Source organism: Eleutherodactylus coqui, chromosome 2 (assembly GCF_035609145.1).
Source record: "Eleutherodactylus coqui strain aEleCoq1 chromosome 2, aEleCoq1.hap1, whole genome shotgun sequence".
NCBI lineage: Eukaryota > Metazoa > Chordata > Amphibia > Anura > Eleutherodactylidae > Eleutherodactylus > Eleutherodactylus coqui.
This window is the reverse complement of record NC_089838.1, coordinates 84146557-84163832: the sequence shown is the minus strand read 5'-3', so window position 1 is coordinate 84163832 and position 17276 is coordinate 84146557.

The following is a 17276-nucleotide window of genomic DNA, read 5'->3' as shown; positions in this document are numbered from 1 at the left end:
AGGAGGCGCTGACCTCACGTGACCTCCTCCGTCCTCGGCTCTGCCGCTAACGTGCAGTGGTATGGCAGTCGGGGAAGCGCTGCTCTCTGCTGCGGCAAGACTTGGCCGCTGTACTGTGTGCTGCCGGGTTTTCAGAACCCACCACTGTCGGGGCCCTGCTGCCTGGGTAGCGGGTGCTGACAGGGAGCTCGCGGTGTTAAGGGGAGGACTGACTGGAGGTCCTGGGTGTCACTGGGGTGGGATTATAGGGGAGGGGGGTGGATCTGATGGGGAAGTCCAAGTTGTCACAGTGGGATCTGACAAGAAGGCCTGGGAGTCACTAGGGGGACTACTTGGGTGTCATTGGGCAGGGGAGGACTGACTGGGTGTCATTGGGCAGGGGAGGACTGACTGGGTGTCATTGGGCAGGGGAGGACTGACTGGGTGTCATTGGGCAGGGGAGGACTGACTGGGTGTCATTGGGCAGGGGGGGGGGGGACTGACTGGGTGTCATTGGGCAGGGGAGGACTGACTGGGTGTCATTGGGCAGGGGGGGGGGGGGGGACTGACTGGGTGTCATTGGGCAGGGGAGGGGGACTGACTGGGTGTCATTGGGCAGGGGAGGACTGACTGGGTGTCATTGGGCGGGGGGGACTACTAGCTATCACTAAGGGGATTAGTAAGGAGCTCTCTCCCCATACACACAAGGTGAGAAGGCTGTCCGTCTCGGGCCGCTCAGAATCGGGTCATTTTACTGTTATTGAATGCACGGTACGCATGTGACAGCGCTCTGTAGACACTGAACAGACAGCGCTAGAGAATGGCGGCATCACAAACGCCGTGTGCCCCATTAAAATGAATGGGAGTGTTGTACCGCTGTTAGCGTGGCGCTTTGGACGCAGCGCTCATCACACTAAAGGCGGTGTGTATGTGGAGAGTGGCCTCAATGCGGGCGGTGGGGAGGTGCGGCGCGGCCCCCTCCGTGACTCAGAGCGCCATTCCAAGTCCAACTTCAAAGTATGTTTATTCTGAAACCTGGCAGGGTCCCGGAATATAACCTAGAGGGGGACAAGTGTCCGGTCTGCCCCGGTGACCGGCCCCGCTGACAGCTGCACCCCTCACACTCATGTATCTAATTAGTTTTGTTCTCTAATCACTGTGACGACTTGTAACTGGTTTTCATTAAAGATTTCCCATCATGTGATTTCTTTGCTTGTATTGTCTTTTAAAGGCTTGGAGGGCAACATATCAGCAAAATCAGTCAGTAGAAGGAAACTACTTGTCATTGTCCCTTATACCACTACTCGGGGGGGACCGACTGTTGTATGCGATGGCCACCAGACCATTACAGCAGTGGGGGCAGTGTGTCACTACACAGCAAAGGCAGAACTGAGGTGCTCACCCCTAGGTCTCCTGACCCTGCCCACCAAAACCGGGATTCATTGCTGAAGACATCCTGGTTCCATTCTGTAGCGTCCAGTTTCGCCGTTCATGACACCACTGCAAACTGAGGTGATGGTGGATGTCAAAGGCCGTACATGTAATGGGCAACGTGAGACCAAATGTCCTTCAGCTAAGAGCCAGGAAATGATTCTACCAGACACCAGGGTGTAACGATGGCGCCACTTGTGTCTGTATGGTGGATAACAAAACAGTTGGCATTGCTCGTGCTTGTCGGACGGTCAGACAATCCTCTCTACTGGCAGTCTGTTGAGGGCATCCTGAGCCCGATCCCCTTGCGTGCCCTCACACATCAACTGGCTCCAACACCTAACAGTGGTCAAAACAGCCCGGGTGACGGCAATTTAGCGATACAACCATCCAGCTTCTCACCTCCCAGTAATGCGCCCCTCTCACACTCTGGTAACTGGATGGAATCTCTTCTCTGTTGTAGAGGCATCTAGTGGTCAACAAGCCCTACACAAGCAGAAGAGGTCACTACACACAAGGAGCCTCTGAGGGCCTTTTATATGCATCTCAAAACGCTACCAATAAAAACTATAGTTCGCCATGCAAAAACAAGCCCTCATACCGCCATGTCAACGGAGGAATAAAAAGGTTATGGCTTTTGAAATTGGAGATGAAAGTCCCCAAAAAATTCTCATGCCCTCATGCCCAAAAAAGGCCATGTCCTTAATGCCTCATGTTCCACACGCGGGAGCCCACAGCCAAATCCGACCCTGCCCGCGGCGGATGACCCTGTGTAACTGTCTGGGTCTTCTTTTATTTTTAAACTCCTGCTCTTTTCAGCACGTTGCTATACGAGGCACATTTCTGACCCCTTTCTCATATACTTATTTAAAAAGAAGGTTTCTAGTCCCAGATATTTCAGGTCTAATGTTAGAATAAAAAAAACAGCAGGTGGCGCTATTCTATGTCCACATCCGTAAGGGTGCGTTCTCACATTTAAAAAAAAATGCTTGCAGCTGAGACTTCATGCAGCTGCCAATAGCTGCATGATCTAGATGGGCATATCGGGCTTCAATTGGCTGCAGCAGCTTGGTGGAGGCTCAGTCGCAAGCAGTTCTTGTTGCGCGAGAACGCACCTCAACTGTTCCAAGGTGGTAACACCTACTCAGTCTTACTTCTATGCAGCGCAGTAGAGAGAAGTAAGACTGGGTAGGTGGAGCAATTACAGAGGTGGACATAGAGTACAGACAGCATGTAGCACTATTGTACGGTTAGTCCTGGGATATCTGGGGATAGAAATACGTTTTTCATAAATGTAAATACAAAAATGTTCATTATTTTGGGATGGATATAACTGTGCCTACACAGGCCTGTACTGCAATTTCTGGCGGTGCTAAACTTGCCATATACCTCTAGCCTTATGCAACTTATTTCCTGCATTTTTCCCCTCTGCAGGCTCCAGCTCTAATTTTCAGTTTTCCCTGAGATGGGAAGTGTAGACTAGCTGCTATGATCTCTTCTGTGCACTACGCCATGAACAAAATAGGAGATTCTGCTTCCTCTTTTTGTAGCACAGGGACATAACAGCGTCCTGGAAGAGAGTGTACAGCATCACTGAGTAGTGTAGATTGGATCTTAGTAGCAGTGGCAGAGCTCACTATTAGCACTGTGTGTCTCTGGAGAGATGAGGAGGAAGCAAAGACTTCTATGGGCCCCATGAGACGAACACCCCTCCTGTATTTCCTGGGTTCTGTCTCCCTTCTAGTTTACTGTCTGTTCTCACATCACTGACAGGGAACACCAGGCCGGCAGAGCATGGGGAGGAGTCATCATGTTCACTATATGCAGAGATGGGGTGGAGGGACGGACCTGCTGCAAGAGCTAATGTTGAGTTATCGGCTTCTGTTTATTCACATGTACACTGATAAATCTCGCTGTACACTCCTATATGATGGTCTTATATATCTCTGTGTGTTACAGACAGTTAGAAAGCAGCACATAAAAGACAGCAGACCAGTCTGGCTCCTCCCACCAGTCCTGAGAGGATGGAGAATCCAATCTACACGCTGCAGAGAGGAAAAAAAAAAAATACAGGAAGCAAGTCATAATGACTAGAAATCTGCTTATTCCTCATGTACACACACTGCAGCCCTAGTGGTAGCCAGGTAATGGCAGCTTTAGGTTAATTTTAGACAGGCAAACCAAATCTATTCATGCTGATGCAGGCAACAGGAAGTTTGGAGTTAGTTTAAAAAGACTTTACAGGACGAGGATCACCTGGACAAACAGGTACACGAACAATCACTTACCACTTCACTGCAAAGGCACTATTATATGAGTGATGTTGCACCTGCACTTGAAGGTTCAGCCCTGCAATTGTCTGGAAAAACGCAAGCAGTAGCACAAGAGGGGATGTGCCAAATGAGTATTCTTCTTCCTGCATAAGAGATCTGATCAGCCAACATATGAGTGTTTGCTCTTGAAAGGAGGAAAGAGACTTGTTATGTGTATAGCGCCAACTTATTCCTATTTCAGGTAATTTATCTATTACCCCCCCCCCCCCCCCCCCCACCAAGCTGGGTACTCATTTTATGTTTCAACGGCTTTTATTGAGATAAAATCTTAAGGGTGGCAACACTCTGCCACAATTTCCCCACGCAGGGGGGTAAAGTCTTGACAATGAAGTACAGAGTTATTGGCCTGTTTGTAACTTATAAACTATAGATAACAATTAACAGAACTATAATACTTATTCCGTTTGCATAGATAGGGTTACGTCATGGTGTTATGAGTCTCACATGTTTTTATTAGAATGATAGGGGGGTGAGGGGGTAAAACAGATCTCGATGTCCTCCAGCTCTGGTCATGACTGAGAGAATCATTATTTTTTGGATGTCTTTACCACCTTCATGGTGGGTATTTTTAGGTTAGTGAATATAAATAGATGGAACTGGCAGGATCTTCCACTTATGTTCTCATGTGGTTGTATAGATTAGGGATGTTGATGTGCGTTATCCAGGGGTTCCATATCTTCTCGAATTGGGGGGTTGTGTCTTGCCGGATGGCAACAAGCTTTTCGTTTACAAAAATCTTATTTATTCGTGTTATGCAGGCTTTGAAGGGTAGTGTAGGTTTTCTCCATTGTTGTGCTATTAGTATGCGAGCTGCCATAGTTATATGTTGGAGTAACTTGAATGGCGGGTTGCGCATTCCTGTGGGTTTATTTCCCAGTAATAGGATGAATGGGTCTAGTCCAATATCTGTCCCTGTTACCGAGGCTATGAGATGAGAGACTCTTTTCCAGAAGTCCTGGGCTTTTGGGCATGACCACCATATGTGTCAATGAGAGCCCGTGTCATTGCATCCTCTAAACCATAGTGGTGAGATATCTGGGTATATGTTGTGTAGTCTTTCAGGTACTAGGTACGCTCTGTGTAGTACCTTTAGGGAGGTCTCGGTTAATGATATTTGCCAGCTATTCTTGCTGAGGGTTTCACAACAATGGTGCCAACGGGCTAATGATAAGGTTGTGTTAAAATCGGTTTCCCACTGTAGCATGCAAAGTAGCTTGTGATCTGATAGTGTGTTGTTTAGCATGGCATAGAAGTGGGATAAGGTTCCCGGATGAGTGGGGCAAAATTTACATATGGCTTCCATCCGATTTAGTTCTATCTTTGTTGATAGCTTTAGTTTTGAGGTCCAAAAGTGGAAGATCTGCATTTTTCTCCACCACTCGCTAGGTGGTGGGTTGTAGTGGCTGTTAAAAGCGGACATCGATATCAGTTTGCCATGAATCAAAGTCATACAAAGTATTCAGATTGTTTGTTTTCCACCATATGAATTGAGACTCTTCTAGCCCGGGTGGGAAATCCAGGTATGGCACAAAGGTGTCAATAGTGATGGGGTAGCGGGTAAGTTTATTTTAAATCTAGTTTGTCTCCATAATAATATGGAGAAGAAAGTATATGGAGAGTTGGTTTTTAAATTGGGTGGGAGGGGGACTTTTGTCCACAGTAGTGATGGCCAGGTGTATGGCTTAAATTTGGTTTCCTCTATGGTGGTCCATAATGGCGATTGAGAGCCTGCATATACGGGGGGTATTTGGGCCAGTCTCGCGGCCTTATAGTATTTTATAATACAGGGTACTGACAATCCCCCATGTTTCTTATGGAGGTGCATTATGGGTTTGGATATTCTGGGGCGTTTGTGTGCCCAGATGAATGAAGATATTTTCTTTTGGAATGAGCGTAGTTCTGGGGTTGGGACTGGTATGGGGAGGGTTCTAAAGAGATATAGCAACTTTGGAAGTAGAGTCATTTTAATGCTGTGAATGCGTCCGATCCACGATAAGAGTGGGTTTTCCCATCTCTCCAAGTCAAGAGTTAGTTGTCTAAAGAGCGGAACGTAGTTCCATTTGTGTAATGTAATCGAGTGAGTTAGTGAGCTTTATCCCTAGGTATGATATGTAGTGTTTTTGTGTTTTAAATTGGAAATTTATTTCAATAGTTTTTGTATATTTGGCGGTGTGTTGCAGTAGAGGATTTCTGACTTAGACTGGTTTATGTTGAGGCCCGAAACGCTGCTAAATTTTTCTAGTATCATCATTAAATTTGGGAGTGAGGTTAATGGGTTGGTTATAGTAAGGAGCAGGTCGTCGGCAAAGAGACTAAGCTTGTTGTTAGTGCCACCAATCAGTATTCCTTTGATATTAATGTTACTACGAATGGCAATTGCTAGAGGTTCTATTGCGAGGGCGAATAGGGCTGGTGATAAGGGGCATCCCTGTCGTGTTCCTCTCAGAATATGGACCGGGGAGGGGTGGGTTGAGGGGATTTTAAGGTATGCTGTCAGTTTAGAGTAAAGTACGGATAATAGTTTCACGACAGGACCTTTAAAACCCATCTTCTGGAGGGATAGCTGAAGGTAGGGCCAGGAAAGGGAATCGAAAGCTTTTTCTATATCTAGTGCCAATATTGACAGGGGGGTTTTATTTGTGTTTGCATGGTTAATGAGGTTGAGAATTTTTCTTACGTTATCTGGTGCCTGTCTGCCTGGGATAAAACCCACCTGATCTCGATGTATTAGCGCAGGGAGTAGTCCATTTACTCTGTTTGCTATTATGGATGTTAGTAATTTTAAGTCTATATTAAGAAGTGAGATTGGCCTATAGTTGGAGGGAAGGGTTTGGTCTTTCCCTGGTTTGGGTATTGTTGTAATAAGTGCTTGTAAAAAATCGGGGTGTATGTGCCCTTCTTGGATAATTGTTGAATAATTGTACTAAGTGTGGTTTTAGGGTCTGAGCAAATTTTTTATAGTATAGTGCCGTAAAGCCGTCCGGGCCTGGAGCTTTTCCTCGTTTAAGTCGTTTGATCGCCCAGTCTACGTCTTCTTCAGTGATGGGTGAGTTAACATTTATTGAGCTTGATTCAGATAGGCAGGGAAGCTTAAGTTGGTTTAAGAATTCGGTTATTTGTGGTTCTGTGGCTGTTTGTTGGTTATTGTATAGCTTTTAATAGTATTGATGGAATGTTTTGTATATTTTTTCCGGGTTGGATGTTAGCTGGCCGCGTCTGGTTTAGATTTTATAGATTGTGTTAATAGTTTGCTTTTCCCTAAGCTTTCTAGCGAGGAGTTTGTCAGGTTTGTTTGTGAGTTGATAGTATGTGGCTTGAGTCCAGGCTAGGGCTTTTTCTGTTTTATGGGTTAGCAGCGTGTTAAGTTCTAATCTAGTGTCTTGGATGGCTTTTCTAAGATAATTTGAGGGGTTCTGCGTCTTTGCTATCTCAAGTTTGCGTAGCTTGTATTCTAATGTAGCTTGTGCTTTGTTTTTTTCTTTTTTTCTTTGTGAAGCTATAGAAATTAGTGCTCCTCTTATCACTGGTTTATGAGCTAGCCACCTTATATCAATTTCTGTGTCGTCTGGTCCATTATGTTGAAAGTACTCATCTAGTTTTTGTTGTATGGTGTTTCTTATTGTGGGGTTGGTGAGGAGAGCCTCGTTAAGTCTCCATGTGTAAGGGATTCGTGTCTGGGGTGAAAATAAGAATTCGGACAGAACAGCATCATGATCGGACCAAGCCATTATTAGGTAGCGGGTAAAGGACAGTAGTGGCAGGGTCATAGAGTTGGTGAGGATCCAGTCTAGTCTATAGTGTTGTTTGTGAGCAGGGGAGTAATAGGTGTAACCTCTTTTATGTTGGTTAAATTCCCTCCATGTGTCTGCTAAAGTTAGTAAGTTAAAGGCTTCTTTAAGTTTGTGCCTTAGTCTTTTCTCTCTTGGAGGGGGTGTTTGTGACGTTGAGTCAATTTTGGGATTGATAGTAAAATTGAAGTCCCCGCACCATATCAATCTGGTGTACTCCAGTGGTAGAAGAATATCACAGACTGTTAGGAAGAAATCTATTGGATTTTCATTCGGTGCGTATGTATTTACGACACAGAGCTTGTCATTGTAGAGTTCACCTATGAGGATCAGGTATCGTCCCTGCTCATCGGCCACAGTGTTGTTTAGTTTAAAGGGGAGAGAGTTACGAATAAAGGTAGAAACTCCTCTGCTTTTAGTGATGTATCTGGCGTGGAGATGGGTTTGATATCTTGGGTTGAAAAAATTAGGGCTAGATGTAGTTGAAAAATGAGACTCTTGTATGCATAGAATATCTGGTTTATGTCTTTCGTAATCAACGAACGCTTTTCTTCGTTTGTTTGGGGAATTAAGTCCCCGTACATTATGGCTTAGTACTCTACACATGGTGACTTATCTGGGTGAGGCTGCTGATGTATTTGGGTGGTTTTTGAGATGTTTTTTTGGGAAGGATTGGTAGGGAAGGCTTTAGTATCTTTGTGAGATTAGAGATATTTAAATTGGATGATGGTAGTGTAACCCTGAGAGATTTTAAGTAGTAAAAGAACTTGACTAATAACTTTTTGATATGTTCTAAACATCAACAAAGTAGTAAGAATGCGATGGGGGTCCTTGTGGTGGGCCATCCGGGATCGCATATTCCAATTGGACTGCATAATACCCGTGGTGGTAACAGTGATATTTCAAAGAATTATTTGTGGCCTATAGGCCACTTATATTGCAACAAAATAACTTGTTTAACTCTACTATTCTTGAAGAAAAACATTCGTAACCAAAGCAAATTTTACTTCGCTTTAAAGGAATTTTGTAATGTTGTAATGTCTCTAAATAGTCTAGTTTCTTCAGTGTAAATTGAAGGAAAATATACATTACAGTTCCTGAAGAGCTGTGGGATCCTGATGTTTATACTTCGGGATCTTGTGAGGATCTGGTGCTGGGTCTTCGGCGTCTGTTTTCCCAAAGTCTTTCTGGGCATTGGGTGAAGCCAGGTTGTTGTCTGGTTGTTGTGGGGTCCTCTATTGGTATGTTTGCGGCTTGGAGAATTTCTTGTCCTTCTTCTAATGTGCGAATGATATGGGCTTGGTCTTCAATTTGGAAGGATAGCATAAATGGGAAGCCCCATCGGTATCTTACTTGAGCTTTTTGTAGTGCCAAGGTGATGGGTCTTAATCGTCGTCGACGTTCAAGGGTAGATGGTGCTAGGTCTGCATACAGTTGCACTCCTTGTTCGGTTCCCGGGATTGGAGATATGTTTCTAGCTGCTGCGAGGATCATGTCACGCGCTTCTGGGTAATGGAATTTTAGGATCGCGTCTCGGGGTTGGTTTGGATTACGGGGTTTGTTGAGTGCTCTGTGTATGCGATCCATTCTAAAGAGATCTGGGCTTGCCTGCGGTAGTAAGGCTTGGAATATATTTAGTGCCGTTTCTTTTAGTGCTGTGAAGCGTTCCGACAGGCCTCTTATGCGAAGATTCGCTCTTCTGGATCTGTTCTCTTGATCTTCTAATTTAAGTTCTAGTTGTTCTATTTTCTCTTGGTTTTCTTTGATAAGGTTTCTATCCTGATCTAATGCTTCTATGACTTCCTCGGTTTTATTTTCTATCTCCTCGACTCTTTGTCCGAGTTCTTCAGTTTGTTTGGAGAATTCGGCCACAGCTTCCAGCAATTCTTTTTTAAATAGTTGTTGTATATTTTCGTATAGATCTTTAATTTCTTGACTTGAAAATTTGGGGTTGCTTTGCGGTAGGCTTTTTGGGGCCTGGTCTTGCAATTGTGACGTGGTTGGGTGGTCTTGATCTTGGGTCTCCATTTCTGTGGTTTGTGATGGGCGGAAAGTTTTTGGTATTGGTTTGGATATGGAACGAAGAGGAGTTGATTTTGAATATTTCCCGTACTTTGGCATAGTAGAGGATTTTTAAGGTAGAGCGGGCTAGATTTTCTTGTGGTTATATTTGTTGCAGCTTGATTGTATCACTTTCCACCTTCCGGTCGGAGGCTAGTGTAATAACATAGAGCCTCCGGGTATGCGTTATTTGGGTAGGTGTTGTCTTGATTACTCCATTTGGCGTGAAGGGGTGTTAAGGTCCTTCTTTACTAGCTTTAAATGTTCTATGTTTTTTTTGTTTTTGTTTTTTTTTAAATTCTTTATTTTCTCATTTTCAATTTCCATTTCAATGTTTATCACAGTTTCATTCAACAAAAAACGTTTTCTTTAAACATTTCACAACCTTTAAACTAACCAAGTTCTGGTAACCTGGGGAGACCTCGTCCGCCTCTTGTTACTTTATCTGTGGTCTATTAACTAGGATGAACCTTTTCTACGTTGTGTGCTTGAACCATTGATACTTCCCACTTCACTGTTATGTGTAGAGCATCATATGGTCCAAGAACTGTCATTTAAGCTTGGACATAGTAGGAGAACAACCTGACATTTAAGGAGGGGGGGAGGGGGGAGGAAAGAAGGGGAGGGAGAGTAGGGGTGGTGGTGAGGGGTGCGGTATCTTATGTGCGTAGCAATTGCCGGTATTCCTCTGAGCTCTGAAACATTATCCAGTGGGACCAAGTCTTCCTGAATTTCTCCTGTCGCCCTTTGAGGGATGCCGTAAGGTCCTCCATCTCCATAATCCGGTTCACTGTGCTAAGCCATATGCCCAGTGTGGGCGGGGCTGTCTGCCTCCAAAGTCTGGGGATGCAAGATCTCGCTGCACTCACCAGGTAGCACGTCAACGAGTTTTTGTATATTGCTAGTGGTATATCGCTATGATGCAGGAGAAAGAAAGCGGGGGCCCTCGGAAGCAACCGGTCCGTAAACATTGACGTAATCCGCCAAACCTCTGACCAGAAGCCCGCCAGGTCCGGACACTCCCAGAACACGTGCAGCAGTGTACCTTGTCCAGTGCCACTTCAACATAGATGTGAGACCGAGGGAAATATTGCGTTTAGGAAGGAGGGCACCCTATACCATCGCGAGAGAATCTTAAATCCTGATTCCTGTATCTTGCTAGAGATTGATGAGGAGTGTGCGATTGTGAATATTCTCTCCCTTTCTTCCGGGGAGAATGTAATCCCGAGTTCCGTCTCCCACCTCTGTATGTAACCTGGTGGTGGCGCCTCCGACTGTGTGTTGAGTATGTTGTATATCCTTGATAGCGTATGTCTGGAGGGACCTTCTTCATTACAGATGAATTCGTATTGTGTTTTCGGACGCGTGAATGTGTTGGGTCGGGGGAGAGATAAAAGGAAGTGTCTTAATTGGAGAGTTTGCCACAGTGTCAATTGTGCTTTGTCTGCCATTTCTAGTAGGGCGCCCGTCGATAGCCATTGGCCATCTTGTAAGAAGTGTTCTGCTCGGTATACGCCCTCCGAAAACCAACTTTTGAAAGCCCGCTCTTCTACGCCTGGGGAGAAGGAGGGATTACCCAGGATTGGGAACATTGGGGATGGCTTAGGTGATATGTTCGTCCTGGGGTACATTTGCGCCGCTACTGATAGTGTGGGGCCGATTGTGGGGTGTTGGGTTATTTCTGAGGGGGCCTTCTCTTGCGTCCAAGGTAGCACTACAAGTGGTGTGGGGGTGTGATGTTGCTCTATGTTTACCCATTGTTTAATTGTTGAGTGTCTGTGCCAGTCAATAATACGTGCTAAGTGTGCTGCTTGGTAGTATCTTTTAAAGTTGGGGAGGCCTATCCCCCCCCCCCTCATTCTTTGGTCTGGAGAGCGTGTTCCTTGCTATCCAGGTAGGTTTATCTGCCCAGACAAACTTGGTCATCAGAGAGTCCAGGTTTTGGAAAAACTGTTTTGGGATTCGTATGGGGAGGGCCTGAAGCAGGTATAGCACCCTTAGGAGGATATTCATTTTAATTATTGCCCCCCTACCAAACCATGAGAAAAGGCCCTTTGACCAGGAGCTGAGGTCTTGCCTTATTCTACTTAGAAGTGTTGGAAAGTTCGCCGCGTATAACCCCTCAGTTTCGGGCGTCAACTTGATGCCAAGATATTGTATGTGGTCTCGCGCCCATACGAAAGGGAAAGAATCTCGGAGCTCAGATACTAAGGTCTGTGGTAGTGATATGTTGAGCGCCGCTGACTTGTTATAGTTGATTTTAAAGTTCGATATAGCAGAATATTGGTTAATTTCTGCTAGCAAGTTAGGTAGGGATATTCTTGGGTTTGCGACATAAAATAGAAGATCATCCGCATATGCTGCAATCTTGTGCACTGTTAGACAGCTTGATTCCCTTTACGTCAGGGTTAGCGCGGATATGTCCCAACAGCGGTTCCAGACAGAGGACAAAAATCAGGGGTGACAGTGGGCAACCCTGTCTAGTACCGTTGCCAATCGTAAATGGCGAGGAGAGCTGGCCATTCACTCTGACAGAGGCTGTTGGGTTGGAATATAGGCTCTTCAGCCATGAGATCATGTTTGGCCCGACTCCCGTGTGGGACAACGTAGCAAATATGAAGTCCCAGTCTACTCTGTCAAAGGCTTTGTCCGCGTCTGTAGATAACAGACAGGTGGGGAGTGAGCTTTTTTTTGTTAAGTTGATCAAGTTTATTGTTTTCGTTGTATTGTCCCTAGCCTCTCTTAGTGGGACAAAGCCTACCTGATCTTTGTGAATCAGGGCTTGTAAGAATGGGGAGATTCTGCTGGCTAATATTTTAGAGAACAATTTCAAATCTGCGTTTAGTAATGAGATAGGGCGGTAACTCTGACATTGCGATGGATCCTTCCCTTCTTTTGGGATTACCGTTATGTGGGCTTTTAGGGTGTCTCTCCCGGCGCCTTCCCTGTTTTGGAGTCTGACAGGGCCCCTGCTAGTTCTTCTGGCGTGATTGGAGATTCCATTGCGCTAATGGCCTCCTGTGAGAATTTGGCTAGGTTTGAGCGTTGGAGGTAGTCTACCATCTTCGCCTTTCTAGCTATCTTTTCTTGGTCCGACCTTGAGGGGGCTAGATTGTATAGGGCATGGTAGTAGTCTCTGAATGCTTCTGTTATCTGTTGGGGGATGTTTCGTACTTGGCCATTAGTATTTGTAATGTGCGGTACATATGTCTTGGATCTGGTGTCACGGAGAGCGCGGGCGAGTGTACGACTGGGTTTGTCTCCGAACTCAAAAAAGTTACGTCTACATTTTACTAAGTTCGCCTTTGCATGACTTAGGCAGAGCGAGCGTACCTTCTCCCTAAGTTGCGTCAGTTCTGCTCCCCTATCGTCTCCCTGAGGGGTTTTATGAATGAATTCTAGGGTTTTGATTTGGGAGAGCAATCCCCGGAGCTGAGCACTGCGCTCCTTTTTGAGACGAGAGCCAAGGCTGACGCATACCCCTCGGATGACACACTTGTGTGCCTCCCATGTCGTTAACGGGTCTACATCTGGGGTATTGTTATGGTCAAAGTACTCTTGTAGTGCCTTGCTGATCTCTTCAGAGGTATTTGGATCACTGATTAGGGATTCATTTAATCTCCAGTGCCATATTCTGTTGTGTATGGATGGGAGTGCTAAGGATAAGGTAATCATGGCGTGGTCCGAGACTGTTATATTATCTATGTCTGCCGAGACCAGGGTGGACAAGGTCGAATGGTGTATGAGAAAATAATCTATTCTGGAGTAAGAGTTATGTGGTGCTGAGAAGCAAGTGTAGTCTCTGGTAGTGGGGTGTACTATCCTCCATGCATCTACTAGTTGGTGCTTATGGAGTGTTTTCCGGAACGTGCGGTGCGTCACTAATGGTAGGCTGCTACTGCTTCTAGATGTATCTATGTGTGGGTCTAAGGTGATATTGAAATCTCCCCCTAGTATCAGGGTGCCCTACTTGAATTCCTCTAAGTCCTCCAGGGTCCTTTCCAAAAAGGTCACCTGGTTGGAGTTAGGGAGATACACTGTTGCTAGTGTGACCGGTGCATTGGCTAGCTTACCCTTAAGAAAGATGTATCTGCCTCCTGGATCACAGCGCGTCTCCACATGCTCCCATGGCACCGAGTTGGCGATGAGGATAGAGACTCCCTTTGATTTGGACTCGTGATTCGTGCCATGGTAAGTGTTCGGGAACCTGGTATCTGAGAACTTTGGGAGTGCGTCTGTCCGGAAGTGCGTCTCCTGGACGAAGGCCACCTGTGCTCTTCTTTTCCACAGAAGATGGAGGATGGAGGACCTTTTCTCCGGGGTGTTCAGTCCCTGTACATTAAGAGAAACAACCGTGAAGTTAGCGGGGCGGGAGACCATGTTTGCTCGGATGGAATAGGGTTGTGGTACTCCTGGAGCGTAAGAGCGCGTATTGGAAAGGGGGAGTAGGTAGGGAGGAAAGTGGGGGGAGACAGGAGGGTGGGGGATGGACTCACAGGGTTGTAGACAGACACCAAAAGTAGCTGTTTAAATGCCCTTGGGGTCCGTGCTAGCTATACGCTAGTAACTATAAACTAGTCAGAGGGTCTGTTCCCCCAAACTTGGGGGTTTAATCAGAGCCTCTGAAGCCCTACTTGGGGAACGTGAGACTGCGTAGGGTCTGCAAGGGCGCTCTTGGACTCAAAGCGCGTTTAAACGGTTAACAGAACAACTTTTCCTATTCTATTAGTTGTTCAACCGCGAACTGCATAAACATTCGGCTTGTCCGCTTAGCCGCATATTGTGATGTCTGTTCTGAAAGGAAACAAAGAATATTAAGGCAGAAGAGAAAAAAGGAGAAATAAATGATTGTGGTTATAGCGGAGAACCGGCCGCTCCGTTTACTTTTTTGAGAGTTCGAAGGTGTAGGCTTGTCGGGTCCAGTAGTGTTGTTAGGTAGTGTTCTGTGTCCTTGATCGGTATCGGGGAGATCGTGGCCTAGTCTGGCATTGAAGACCGGGGGTTTGAGACCCCCCCATGTTCAGGTCCCCTACGCATTGGGGGGGATTGGGTCCATTGGGGCAGTCCAGTCTGAGATCGGGACCGCCGGTACCTCCAGGAAGTTGAATGCCCCCTCAAGGTCTGAGGGTGATCTGACCGTAAAGGTACGGCCACGTCTGCATAAAATCAGGTGGAACGGGTGTCCCCATCTGTATGTCGCATCTGTTCTACGAGCCGCATCTAGTAGTGGGCGAATTATTCTCCGGCTGTGTTAGTCTTGAGACGTCCGGTAGGATTGTAATCTCTGCCCCGTTGAATCTGACTGGTCCCTGTTCCCATGCAAGTCGCTGGATCTCCTTTCTGTCTGTAGAAGTGTATGCGACAAATGACGTCTCTGGGGACATTGGGGTTCCGCGGCTTCCCGCCCATCAGACGGTGCACTCTGTCCATTTCTATTACTCTGTTTTCCGGGCGTTGCAGTAGTTTGTTAAAGATGGACGTTACACATTCGTATAGGGCATCTGGGGGTACGTCCTCCGGGATACCTCTTAATTTTAGGTTGTTGCGGCGGCCCCTGTTCTCTATGTCATCCAGGTGAAAAGTAAGATCTCTAAGCTGCTTCTGTTGCTTTTCTATTGTGAGGGATAGTTGTTGAAAGTCCATCGATGGCACAGACGGGGTCTGCTCTAGTGTGGTAACTCGCTCCGCCAGGGTCTGTATAGAGTGATTAACTGCAGATATGGCTCTCTCATGTTTGTCTTCTATGCGTTGAAGTTGCAGTTCTAGGTCTGTCTTTGTCGGTAGGGCACAGACCATGGTCCACAGGGCTTGCAAGGTTTGGGAGACGTCTGATGGCGGCTCTGGGGGTCTCTGTGTTGGGCCATTTTCAAGTGGTAATGGGGCCCCTGCACATGTGAGAGTGGGTTCGTCGGTCAGGTTGTCCCCCGGGAGAGCTGTCTTGTGATGTGCATGGGTCTCTGTGTCTCCGTTAGGTGTATCTGGAGTGTCTGTGGGGGCCCATGTGGGCTGCTCCATCCTACCTTTCAATCTGCTCTCTCCTTCCCCTTTGCTGTTCATCCGGCCTGGGGTGGTGTCGGGGCTCTGTCTGGCTGTGCTTGGAGCTGGTGCCGTGTTGGAACCTGCTGCAGCCTCTGGAGCCTGTGCCTTTTCTCCCGCACTACCCCTCCCCGAGGAGCGCGGGGTTCCGTGCGAGCGCAGGCTTCCTGCTTCTCCTCCGCTCTGCAGTGTCGGCTCCACGTGGCTTCCCGGCGCCATACTGGCCGGGGGACTCCGTCCTGCAGCAGCTGTTGCGGCGCCCGCGCCGTGGAGATAGCGTCGCAGCGGGGTCCCGCTGGGTGGAGGGGGGTCTCCCCTCCGCTTTCCTCCTTTCTTCATCATCCTGCCGGTGAGTGGCGTCTGGTTGTCGGCAATCTGTTTGTTGGCGGCCACGGAGCTGAGAGCCGTGCTTCCTCGCTCTCCCATTGCTTCTTGTTTTTGTTTTTTTGTAGTAAAGTTGGGAGCTTGTAATATGATAGGTGGCCAGTAGATGGCGGTAGAGGTTTATAGGGGAGTTCCTTGTAAAGGGGAATTCCCCTCACTCATAGTTAGCAGGACTCTCCTTTTATCCTGAGGCCCCTCTGCTGGATTGTTGTTGGTCTCAGTGGGGAGCTGTGCAGGACTGCACCTGCTTATGTGCTATATAGACCCTGCTTTGCCTCCCTGTTTGTCCTTGCTCTCATGCAATCTCCTTCCTCCTGGGAGGTTGCTGCTGATTGTAGGCTGAGCTGCAGGCTCTCTTCCCGATGCTCGGGCTCTTCTGCCCTGCAGGGCTTTAGATTTGTGGGGTCTCTGGGGCAGAATCAGTCAGGGGTGTCTCTGTCAGTCCCCAATTCCCACTTCTCACCCTCTGCACTTGGCCCCCCCCCGCTGTGCTGTATTCAGTGTGTGCCGGAGGAGGCGGGGGATGGGCGCAGCGCCCGCGCTGTATTCTCCCGCTCCTCCGGTTTCTGAGGCTGGCAGGAGGGGGTCGGGGGTGGTGTTGGGCTCTCCGGTGTCTTCGGCGGTGGGTCAGATGTTCCCCCTGTGCTTGGTCTGCCGCCGTTCGCTCTTCCGGCTCACGCCGACCCGCGGCGTCCCGAAATCTAGGCCGGGGATGCAGCCGCGGCAGTAGGCCTCAGTCTGCGGACCTCACGGAGCGTGTCGGGAGAGGTGTCTTCATGCTCCTCTTGTGCCGGGCAGAGCAGCGGGACAGGTAAGCGACTCACCGGAGGTGCAGGTAGGGCTGGACGCTCTGTTTTTCTTTCGCTTGATGCGGAGCCCAAGTAATGTCTGGGTACTCATTTTACCAACCTCAGAGGGATGGAAGGCTGAGCTGGCTGGAACCTTGAGCTGGATAACTGAACCATGCGATTGAACTCGCAACCTTCAGGTTGTGAGCGAGAGCTTAGGACTGCATACTGCTGCCCTAACACACTGCACCACACAAGGCCCCTTAATTAGACAAATGAGCATATTTACACTGGGCAATGATCATGCAGGAATATTTATATGAATATTCTCTAAGCTGATCATTTGCCCATGAAAAAGGGCCTTTACTGAAGAGAACTCTTACCCGTGAACTGAGTGTGAGTGGTCAGTGCAGGAGAGTAATCCGATGAGTTGTAAAAGCAGTAAGTTTCTCACCCCCACTTGAACTATTGAATTA